The 12153-nt window shown below is 43.9% G+C and overlaps 1 long non-coding RNA gene across 1 annotated transcript in view; it reads left to right on the top strand.

Annotated features, from left to right (window-relative positions):
* LOC141994690 (uncharacterized) overlaps window positions 1-12153 on the top strand; it is a 33856-nt gene that overhangs the window by 1342 nt on the left and 20361 nt on the right. The window contains exon 2 of the long non-coding RNA XR_012641192.1: window positions 1964-2060. This is a non-coding gene — a long non-coding RNA (uncharacterized LOC141994690). The remainder of the gene's footprint in view (window positions 1-1963; window positions 2061-12153) is intronic.

The raw sequence follows: 12153 nt of genomic DNA, 5'->3' as shown, positions 1-12153 counted from the left end.
GGCTTATGAAGCTTAATTAATTAATCTTTGTAAAGTGCTTTGAGATCCTGGAATGAAAGGGGAAAAGTATATTATTGTTATTGTTTATCTGATTCCTGTTGATGCATTTTAAGACTGCTATCCTTTCTACTCAACAGACACCTTTCCTCAGTAACATCATCCTATTTGAACTGCAAACAATACTATATTGTAACACCCTAGCTTTAAGCACACACCACAAACATTCAAACATTTAAACAAATTAGATTGCTCTCTAACCGAGGCAGCAAGCCCTGTGTGCTAGGAATAAATCATTTCCTTGGTTGGCCTCTTGGCTGGGCCACCCTTCCATTTACAGGAAACTCCAATGCTAAGCAGTAACAGGAAAGAAACAGCTAGCCTTGTGTCATATTACTCACTTAGCATTTATGGTGAAGTGCTGCAGTCAATAAAGCGGACAAATTTCTAACACTGTGTGCTATCCAAACAAATCAGGCTTCTCCTGTTCTTCCATAGAACTAAACCAGCCTGTTTTACCACTTTAATTGTGTGGTTTATCAGATTAATTTTCAAACATATGTTGTGATTAAACAAAATAATATATACAGCAATTTGAGATGTGACCAAGAAAATCCCAGTCAAAGACTCTGAGCATTTAGACAGACTGCCAAGCATAGGTGCTAGAACTAGGGGTGCTGGGGGCGCTGCTGCACCCCCTGGCTTGAAGTGGATTCCATGATATCCATTATATACAGTTTGGTTCAATGGCTCTCAGCACAGGTGCCAGCTTCTTCCGGGTCCCAGGGGTGCTCAGCCCCCCCGCTCCGCCCACGGCCCCACCTGCCTCCTTCCTCTAAACTTCCACCCCCGCCCTGCCTCTTCCCACTGCTGCTCCTCCCCAGGTCCTGCCCTCACCCCTTCCCCAAGCCCCCACCCTGCCTCTTCCCACCCACTTCTGCCCCCTCCTCTGAGTGTGCCCCGTCCCCGCTCTTCCACCTCCCTCCCAGCACCTCCTGTGTGCTGTGGAACAGCTGATTGCGGCGGGTAGGAGATGCTGAGCGGGAGGAATTGATCAGCAGGGCTGCTGGTGGATGGGAGGCACTGGGGGAAAAGGGAGGGAGCAGGCTGCCGGTGGGTGCTAAACACCCACTAATCCAGCCCTGGAGCACCCACGGAGTTGGAGCCTATGGCTCTCAGCACTCCTCCTGCCAAGTATCGTTAATGCTTGTCCTGCATAACACACCTTTTACCAGCCTGTGTTTGCCTGATTAGAGTTACGGCCTATCAATAAAATGAGCACAATTTCTGTTTTACAAATGACCGAGGAATATAAAGAAAGTGGCACCCATCTGTGTGCATTCAGTTTACTGCAGGTTCCCATGGTGAGCAGCCTTTCCTGCCAGACAAGTGGGGAACTGGACAGGACAATGATTCTGCATTCAAATGATCATTTTCCAAGTCTTGTGCTGATGGCAGCCATCTTGCTGAAGAGTGACCTCATTTATGAGCGTCTCCAAGAGTCATGGACTACTTTCCTGTTGCCCTCTTTTTCTACTGGCAAAGAAACAGTGCTGCCCAGAGGATTCAGGGGCCCTGGGGCAAAGCAATTTCGGGGACCCCTTCCATAAAAAAAAGTTGCAATGCTATAGTATAGTATATTGCCCCGGGGCCTGGGGCAAATTGCCCCACTTCCCGCCCCTCCCCCCCCCCGGGCGGCTCTGCAAAGAAAAGGGCCTTTGGAGATATTAAGGTGCAACTCAGATTTACAATGGATCTTTCTCTCCTTCCCTACCAACCAACCAACAGCCAGGGGGACTGCTGATAAGATTTACAATAACTAGACAGCACTAACTCAGCCATGCCCTTTAAATGAACACAGACTTTTTGCCATCTTAATTCTTATCTTGAAAAACTCTGTATCTTTGGAATGTTGAAAGTATTTCACAAATATAACAAAATAAACTTCTGAAATAAAACTTTGCAGATTTGGCCAGCACTAACTATGTCAACCAGCGGAGAGTAAAATAAGAAGAAATGGCTTTCGTCCTTGTCAGAGAGACACTGTTCTTCTTCATTGCTATGTAAGCTTCTCTGCATGGTCCTGTGATTTACAAAGCATGGGGAAGATATGGTGGGCCTAGTGTCCCTTGCTGTAGCATGAAGACAAATGACTACTATAGCTTTTGTCTTAACTAGTGTCACTATAGATGCATATGTAGATGTGCTGCAGAACTAATAGACTGCACAGCAAAGAAATTCCATAAGCATAGTGCCGGAAGACCAGGTAGATCATTTGTTATTGGTGTGATTTTTCAACAGCTTTTCACAGTAATATTACATAACCAACAGACCTCACTGGAAAATAGTTTTGCTCATTAATTTTTCTTCAAAAGTAGTTTTACTGCAAAAATAACCAGCTTGATGTTACTTCGTCTTTCTCTAAATACTCATGGCTCAAATCATGTCCTTAGTTACAGGTACCTAGGGTTGCACAGGTGTAACTGAGGACAAAGTTAGTAGTATGTGCTCTTTGAGGAATGGGTATCTGAAAATCTCCCATAATCAGCACTTTATTGGTTCCTTCCTGTTCTCTGAGGAGTGAAGTCAGACACTCTGTGGCTGTTGAATTTTTCAGCGTGAGGAAGAATTTGAAGGATCACTGATTGTGGCTGTCCTAATGACAGGAACATACTGTGCTTTTTGCATTAGTTATGTAAACTTTGTTGAGAAGGTCTTTATTTTTGAGCGAGATATTGTAGCATTGTTGCATATGAAAGATGGCATAGAATCATAGAATATCAGGGTTGGAAGGGACCTCAGGAGGTCATCTAGTCCAACCCCCTGCTCTAAGCAGGACTGAACCCCAATTAAATCATCCCAGCCAGGGCTTTGTCAAGCCTGACCTTAAGGAGATTCCACCACCTCCCTAGGTAACACATTCCAGTGTTTCACCACCCTCCTAGTGAAAAAGTTTTTCCTAATATCCAACCTAAACCTCCCCCACTGCAACTTGAGACCATTACTCCTTGTTCTGTCATCTGCTACCTCTGAGAACAGTCTAGAGCCATCCTCTTTGGAACCCCCTTTCAGGTAGTTGAAAGTAGCTATCAAATCCCCCCTCATTCTTCTCTTCCGCAGACTAAACAATCCCAGTTCCCTCAGCCTCTCCTCATAAGTCATGTGTTCCAGTCCCCTAATAATTTTTGTTGCCCTCCACTGAATGTTTTCCAATTTTTCCACATCCTTCTTGTAGTGTGGGGCCCAAAACTGGACACAGTACTCCAGATGAGGCCTCACCAATGTTGAATAGAGGGGAACGATCACGTCCCTCGATCTGCTGGCAATGCCCCTACTTATACAGCCCAAAATGCCATTGGCCTTCTTGGCAACAAGGGCACACTGCTGACTCATATCCAGCTTCTCGTCCACTGTATCCCCTAGGTCCTTTTCTGCAGAACTGCTGCCTAGCCACTCGGTCCCTAGTCTGTAGCGGTGCATGGGATTCTTCCGTCCTAAGTGCAGGACTCTGCACTTGTCCTTGTTGAACCTCATCAGATTTCTTTTGGCCCAATCCTCTAATTTGTCTAGGTCCCTCTGTATCCTATCCCTACCCTCCGGCGTATCTACCTCTCCTCCCAGTTTAGTGTTATCTGCAAACTTGCTGAGGGTGCAATCCACACCATCCTCCAGATCATTTATGAAGATATTGAATAGAACCGACCCGAGGACCGACCCTTGGAGCACTCCACTTGATACCAGCTGCCAACTAGACATGGAGCCATTGATCCCTACCTGTTGAGCCCGACAATCTAGCCAACTTTCTGTCCACCTTATAGTCCATTCATCCAGCCCATACTTCTTTAACTTGCTGGCAAGAATACTGTGGGAGACTGTGTCTAAAGCTTTGCTAAAGTCAAGGAACAACACGTCCACTGCTTTCCCCTCATCCACAGAGCCAGTTATCTTGTCATAGAAGGCAATTAGATTAGTCAGGCATGACTTGCCCTTGGAGAATCCATGCTGACTGTTCCTGATCACTTTCCTCTCCTCGAAGTGCTTCAGAACTGATTTCTTGAGGACCTGCTCCATGATTTTTCCAGGGACTGAGGTGAGGCTGACTGGCCTGTAGTTCCCAGGATCCTCCTCCTTCCCTTTTTTAAAGATGGGCACTACATTAGCCTTTTTCCAGTCGTCCGGGACTTCCCCCGATCGCCATGAGTTTTCAAAGATCATGGCCAATGGCTCTGCAATCACATCCGCCAACTCCTTTAGCACTCTCAGATGCAGCACATCCAGCCCCATGGACTTGTGCTTGTCCAGCTTTTCTAAATAATCCCGAACCACTTCTTTCTCCACAGAAGGCTGGTCACCTCCTCCCCATGCTGTGCTGCCCAGTGCAGTAGTCTGGGAGCTGACCCTTGTTCTTGAAGACAGAGGCAAAAAAAGCATTGAGTACATTAGCTTTTTCCACATCCTCTGTCACTAGGTTGCCTCCCTCATTCAGTAAGGAGCCCACACTTTCCCTGACCTCCTTCTTGTTGCTAACATACCTGAAGAAACCCTTCTTGTTACTCTTAACATCTCTTGCTAGCTGCAACTCCAGGTGTGATTTGGCCTTCCTGATTTCACTCCTGCATGCCCGAGCAATATTTTTATACTGTTCCCTGGTCATTTGTCCAATCTTCCACTTCTTGTAAGCTTCTTTTTTGTGTTTAAGATCAGCAAGGATTTCACTCTGAAGCCAAGCTGGTCACCTGCCATATTTACTATTCTTTCTACACTTCAGGATGGTTTGTCCCTGTAACCTCAATAAGGATTCTTTAAAATACAGCCATGATTCACTACTCTGAAACCTGTCATTATGACTCAGGGACTTGTAGTTTAATCAGGCTTTGGCTATGATATTTGAAAAACCAAGGTGGGGCCACTGGTATATGTTCTGTGATGACAACAGCTTCCAGTGAAATCACAATGTCTTTTAAGTATTCTCTGAAGGGGACTTGTGAGGGGAGACATCTACTTTGGGAGAAAGAAAAGAGACACCAGAAACATCAGTATGTGGCAGGACAGCCACATGGAGCTGGCAACTCTACTTCCTGGGGCTTGGGGAAACTTTCTAGAGTTTAATTTTGGGTGGGTTCCCGCTCCTTGAGTTTTGTTCTGAGTCTGTTCAAATATCAAGTTTGAAGCAATACTCAAATAAGGAGGAAGGATGGACACTTTAGCACATCTCAGTGGATTTGTGTTCAGTCTTTGACTCTGGCACAGGCTGCATGGGTGACTTCTGACAAGTGATTTTTTCTCTCTGTGCCTCATTTCCCCATCTGGGGAAAATGGGGAAAATAATACTTCCCTACCCCTCAGAGCTGTTGGGAAAATACATCTATGTATACTGGGGCAGGCACCCTGATACTTTGTTGATGGGGCCATGTAAAACCATCTATCTTAGATAAATATTTTGCCTTTTTTTCAAAAATAATAAATCAATGATGTTTGGTCAAAATTGAGCCCAGGTTTATTTGAAAGGTCCAGGAACACTGATGACCTTTTAGATGATCCTGTGCCAAATTTTGCTTTTTGTCACGAAACCTTTGCACAGCTCAGCGTAGCAGCCTGAGCCACTTAATCAGAAACTGACTAACACAAAGGATACCGTCTTGCTCCCTTTGAAGTTAATGAGAATTTTGCCATTACTTCATTGAGAGTAGGAGCAGGAACAGGGACACTAAAAAACAAAACAAAGCCCAAGGTGCCTCACCACTACTGTGAAACCTGTCCAGTACACCAAAACTTGGGGTAATGCTCACAACACATTGTCATGCCAGTAATGGTATTGAAATAGGGGCTGTAGGAAGTACTGTATTGAGAATTGTGAAATTCAGGGCTGTGTGTATCAATATAATGAGTGATTGGACAGGTATGGAAATTACTACACAGTCAAACATAAAATGATGATAATAGTTTATGTGAACTCCTTTAAGGGCAGCAAAAACAAACGAACACAACTTGGTATGTTTGACCTAAAGCCCAGAAACTTATTTTGCTAGTATTAATAATTATATATCTGTATTGCAGTGTTTTCATAGCCATGTTGGCCCAGGAGATGAGAGAGATAAGGTGGGGAAGGTAATGTCTTTTATTGCACCAACTTCTGTCCATGGAAGGGACAGGCTTTCGAGCTACACCTCAAGAAGAGCTCTGTGTAGCTCAAAAGCTTGTCTCTCTCACCAGCAGAAATTGGTCCAATAAAAGATATTCCCTCCCTCACCTTGTCTCTCATTTATATATATAAAAATCCAAAATAGGGTTTCTCTCTCCATTGGCCTTCACTGTTTTCAAAGTCTTTGTTGTTTGTGGCATGCAATGCACACCTGGCAATTTTGGTTAGTATCTAATATCCTCTTGAACATCTTATCCTATGGATATTAGGTGATTTAAATGCTCTTCGTTATTACCAGCAGGAGAGTGAGTTTGTATGTGTGTCTGTGTGTGGGTGGGGGGGGGGGGGGGGAAGAGTGAGAAAACCTTGATTTGTGCTGGAAATGGCCTTCCTTGATGATCACTTGATGATCACTTTGGATAAGCTGTTAGCAGCAGGACAGTGGGGTGGGAGGAAGTTTTGTTTCATGGTCTCTGTGTGTATATAATGTCTTCTGCAGTTTCCACGATATGCTATGCATCCGATGAAGTGAGCTGTAGCTCACGAAAGCTCATGCTCAAATAAACTGGTTAGTCTCTAAGGTGCCACAAGTACTCCTTTTCTTTTTTCTTCGTTATGTAATGTCATAAGTCCCTGAGAAGCAGATTTGGCCCTGATCCAGCAAAGCAATTAAACATTTGCTTAATGTTAAGCAAATGCCTAAGTGTTTGTAGGATCAGGGCCTTAGGGTCGGGTCTGGTTCTCAGAATGATGGGGCACATGTTACTGAAGTCTGGTAAATGAAAACTTCACAAGAAGTTTCCTTATAGATTTTTCTTGTAAAGTGAGGGGTCCAGGTGTAACTGATTTGCAGGAAATGCAGCCAGGGGGGAGTTTGCATTCTGTTTTGTATTTATCTGGTGTAGTTTCATTATTGCATAACAAAAGAATGATGTGTTTCCTTTGTCATGAGCCAGGCTGGTCTAGCTGTCCTAGAAGATGCTGTGCAAACACACATGAAGTCACATTCCTTCCTCTGAAAAACCTTACAACCTAAAAAGTGTTCTTGCTAGCCCAGTGTGCTGCCAAGGTATATTTTATATTCACTCTAATTAAATCAAACTCTGCAATTTCAGTAGGAAAAGGTATTCTTCACTTCTAATTCCAAAATCTTGTATGTAGTATGGCTGTGTGCTGTTAAACAGCTGCTTTGTTCCACCTCAGAAGTAGCTGCATTTCAGTGGTGGATGAAATGACCACTGTGTATAGTTTCTATACCAGCTTAAGTTTATAAAATACCGCAACATCCCTTATCATGAAAGATGCTAGTTAAATATGATATTATCATTACAAATAATAGTTCTTCTATTGTATTTTGCACCCAAAGGACTCGCTTTTTTACAGCATTAATTTATTAAGCTTTATGTTACCTCATTTGTGGTAGAGAAGTATTGATTTCAGTGGGAGCAGGATTTTGCCTATTATATCCATTATACAGATGGATAATTTGAGGGAGAGAGAGATAAAGTGATGTGCTCTAGGTCACATAATGAATTTGTGGCAGAAACCCATGAATCCAGACTGTGTCTCCTGCTAAAACCTGTGTCTCCTGCATAAACCATGGTGTTTCCTTGTTTTTATATGTTAATTTATTTTGGTAAGTGACAAAAGTTCTCTTGATGCACAGAAACTCTTCTGGTGCTGCAGGGTAGTTCCTGAAACCCTTTCTCCAGGTCTCTGACAATTCTTCTCTGAAAGCTTATGCTCAAATAAATTGGTTAGTCTCTAAGGTGCCACAAGTACTCCTTTTCTTTTTGCGAATACAGACTAACACGGCTGTTACTCTGAAACTTCTCTGAAGGGTGTGGAGTCTCGCACTGGAACTAACTGCACCGTGGAGGGGGAAACTCTTTGCAGTTTTTCCTCCTCTCTTCCAAAGTAGCTCGCAATAAGCAAACATTTCACAGTCTGTTTCTAAAATATTGCCTGGAACTCAGGGCAGCCCCCAGTGGGACATTGAGGCAAATTTCTTAAGATAAATGGGTGGAAGGTGTTCAAGGTTCTTGTTCTGCTAATCAGGAGAGTATTCTTTCTTAGGCAGGTTTCAGAGTAGCAGCCGTGTTAGTCTGTATTCGCAAAAAGAAAAGGAGTACTTGTGGCACCTTAGAGACTAACCAATTTATTTGAGCATAGGCTTTCGCGAGCTATAGCTCACTTCATCGGATGCATACTGTGGAAAATACAGAAGATGTTTTTATACACACAGACCATGAAAAAATGGGTGTTTATCACTACAAAAGGTTTTCTCTCCCCCCACCACACCCTCCTGTTGGTAATAGCTTATCTAAAGTGATCACTCTCCTTACAATGTGTATGATAATCAAGGTGGGCCATTTCCAGCACAAATCCAGAGTTTAACAAGAACGTCTGAGGAACAGTGGGGGGGAGGAATAAACAAGGGGAAATAGGTTACTTTTTATAATGAATCAACCATTCCCAGTCTCTATTCAATCCTAAGTTAATTGTATCCAATTTGCAAATTAATTCCAATTCAGCAGTCTCTCGTTGGAGTCTGTTTTCAAAGTTTTTTTGTTAAAGGATAGTCACTTTGAGATCAGAAATCGAGTGACCAGAGAGATTGAAGTGTTCTCCGACTGGTTTATGAATTTTATAATTCTTGACATTTGATTTGTGTCCATTTATTCTTTTACGTAGAGACTGTCCGGTTTGGCCAATGTACATGGCAGAGGGGCATTGCTGGCACATGATGGCATATATCACATTGGTAGATGTGCAGGTGAACGAGCCTCTGATAGTGTGGCTGATGTGATTAGGCCCTGTGATGGTGTCCCCTGAATAGATATGTGGGCACAGCTGGCAAGGGGCTTTGTTGCAAGGATAGGTTCCTGGGTTAGTGGTTCTGTTGTGTGGTATGTGGTTGCTGGTGAGTATTCGCTTCAGGTTGGGGGGCTGTCTGTATGCAAGGACTGGCCTGTCTCCCAAGATTTGTGAGAGTGTTGGGTCGTCCTTCAGGATAGGTTGTAGATCCTTGATAATGCGTTGGAGGGGTTTTAGTTGGGGGCTGAAGGTGACGGCTAGTGGCGTTCTGTTATTTTCTTTGTTAGGCCTGTCCTGTAGTAGGTGAGTTCTGGGAACTCTTCTGGCTCTATCAATCTGTTTCTTCACTTCCGCAGGTGGGTATTGTAGTTGTAAGAATGCTTGATAGAGATCTTGTAGGTGTTTGTCTCTGTCTGAGGGGTTGGAGCAAATGTGGTTGTATCGCAGAGCTTGGCTGTAGACAATGGATCGTGTGGTGTGGTCAGGGTGAAAGCTGGAGGCATGTAGATAGGAATAGTGGTCAGTAGGTTTCCGGTATAGGGTGGTGTTTATGTGACCATCATTTAATAGCACTGTAGTGTCCAGGAAGTGGATCTCTTGTGTGGACTGGACCAGGCTGAGGTTGATGGTGGGATGGAAATTGTTGAAATCATGGTGGAATTCCTCAAGGGCTTCTTTTCCATGGGTTCAGATGATGAAGATGTCATCAATGTAGTGCAAGTAGAGTAGGGGCGTTAGGGGACGAGAGCTGAGGAAGTGTTGTTCTAAGTCTGCCATAAAAATGTTGGCATCCTGTGGGGCCATGCGGGTACCCATAGCAGTGCCGCTGATCTGAAGGTATATATTGTCCCCAAATGTGAAATAGTTATGGGTGAGGACAAAGTCACAAAGTTCAGCCACCACGTTTGCCATGACATTATCAGGGATACTGTTCCTGATGGCTTGTAGTCCATCTTTGTGTGGAATGTTGGTGTAGAGGACTTCTACATCCATAGTGGCCAGGATGGTGTTATCAGGAAGATCACCGATGGATTGTAGTTTCCTCAGGAAGTCAGTGGTGTCTTGAAGGTAGCTGGGAGTGCTGATAGCATAGGGCCTGAGGAGGGAGTCTACATAGCCAGACAATCCTGCTGTCAGGGTGCCAATGCCTGAGATGATGGGGTGCCCAGGATTTCCAGGTTTATGGATCTTGGGTAGTAGATAGAATATCCCAGGTCGGGGTTCCAGGGGTGTGTCTGTGCGGATTTGATCTTGTGCTTTTTCAGGGAGTTTCTTGAGCAAATGCTGTAGTTTCTTTTGGTAACTCTCAGTGGGATCAGAGGGTAATGGCTTGTAGAAAGTGGTGTTGGAGAGCTGCCGAGCAGCCTCTTGTTCATATTCCGACCTATTCATGATGACAACAGGACCTCCTTTGTCAGCCTTTTTGATTATGATGTCAGAATTGTTTCTGAGGCTGTGGATGGCATTGTGTTCTGCACGGCTGAGGTTATGGGGCAAGTGATGCTGCTTTTCCACAATTTCAGCCCGTGCATGTCGGCGGAAGCACTCTATGTAGAAGTCCAGTCTGCTGTCTCGACCTTCAGGAGGAGTCCACCCAGAATCCTTCTTTTTGTAGTGTTGGTAGGGAGGTCTCTGTGGATTAGTATGTTGTTCAGAGGTGTGTTGGAAATATTCCTTGAGTCGGAGACATCGAAAATAGGATTCTAGGTCACCACAGAACTGTATCATGTTCATGGGGGTGGAGGGGCAGAAGGAGAGGCCCCGAGATAGGACAGCTGCTTCTGCTGGGCTCAGAGTATAGTTGGATAGGTTAACAATATTGCTGGGTGGGTTGAGGGGACCATTGCTGTGGCCCCTTGTAGCCTGTAGTAGTTTAGAAAGTTTAGTGTCCTTTTTCTTTTGTAGAGAAGCAAAGTGTGTGTTGTAAATGGCTTGTCTAGTTTTAGTAAAGTCCAGCCATGAGGAAGTTTGTGTGGAAGGTTGGTTTTTTATGAGAGTATCCAGTTTTGAGAGCTCATTCTTTATCTTTCCCTGTTTGCTGTAGAGGATGTTGATCAGGTGATTCCGCAGTCTCTTTGAGAGCGTGTGGCACAAGCTGTCAGCATAGTCAGTGTGGTATGTAGATTGTAATGGATTTTTTACCTTCAGTCCTTTTGGTACGATGTCCATCTGTTTGCATTTGGAAAGGAAGATGATGTCTGTCTGTATCTGTACAAGTTTTTTCATGCAGTTGATAGATTTCCACTCCATACGGCTAAATGCAGTGCCTTGCTTAATGACAGGTTTCATAGTAACAGCCGTGTTAGTCTGTATTCGCAAAAAGAAAAGGAGGACTTGTGGCACCTTAGAGACTAACCAATTTATTTGAGCATAAGCTCTCGTGAGCTACAGCTCACTTCATCGGATGCATCCTGTGGAAAATACAGAAGATGTTTTTATACACACAGACCATGAAAAAATGGGTGTTTATCACTACAAAAGGTTTTCTCTCCCCCCACCCCACTCTCCTGCTGGTAATAGCTTATCTAAAGTGATCACTCTCCTTACAAAGTGAGCTCTGTGCCACAAGTGGGTGGGGCAGTGGTATTTAGCATGTTGCACATTGGGAGCACTACCTGCATACGAATAAATAAGAAGAAGAAAGTGAGGATCTCACCAGCACAATTAGATGGGTCACAAAATTGTTAACAGGGGGAACTAGCTATTGGCTTCAGAATTCTCTATGGATGTCAGGAGATAGTAAGTTTTGCACATTCTTTCACTTTTAGCTAGACATTTCCCTGGGCCATGTGGCCTGAGAGGTCCCCTAATGCTAGCAGCTGTTACCTGATTATTAATCCACTGCAGTGCTGGGTTGATACTTTCTGCTTTTTAAATCATTTAGGTTGTTAGAACTATAGAGGCTGCGCTTAGAGCTCAGTAGATACAAAAAGGATTTTCATTCCATGTAATAACACCTTGTTACTGTCTATAGTAGCAAAGGATGCTTAATTAGAGGTTTGGTTTTATTGCAGTCTGAAAAAGTTTCAGATTTCTTTCAGAAGAAAGTGTTATGAATTCACAGTCCTTTTTGTAGCAATCAGCATGGTTCTTCCTAGGAATTCACAGGCTCCCAACACATCCATTAGAACAGATTTTGGAAGGGAACATTCATCACAAAATCCTCCAAGACTGCCTCCAAAACTGGACTAAATGTT

This window comes from Natator depressus, chromosome 10 (assembly GCF_965152275.1).
Source record: "Natator depressus isolate rNatDep1 chromosome 10, rNatDep2.hap1, whole genome shotgun sequence".
NCBI classification, from domain to species: Eukaryota; Metazoa; Chordata; order Testudines; family Cheloniidae; genus Natator; species Natator depressus.
This window is presented reverse-complemented; position numbering and strand designations above follow the sequence as displayed.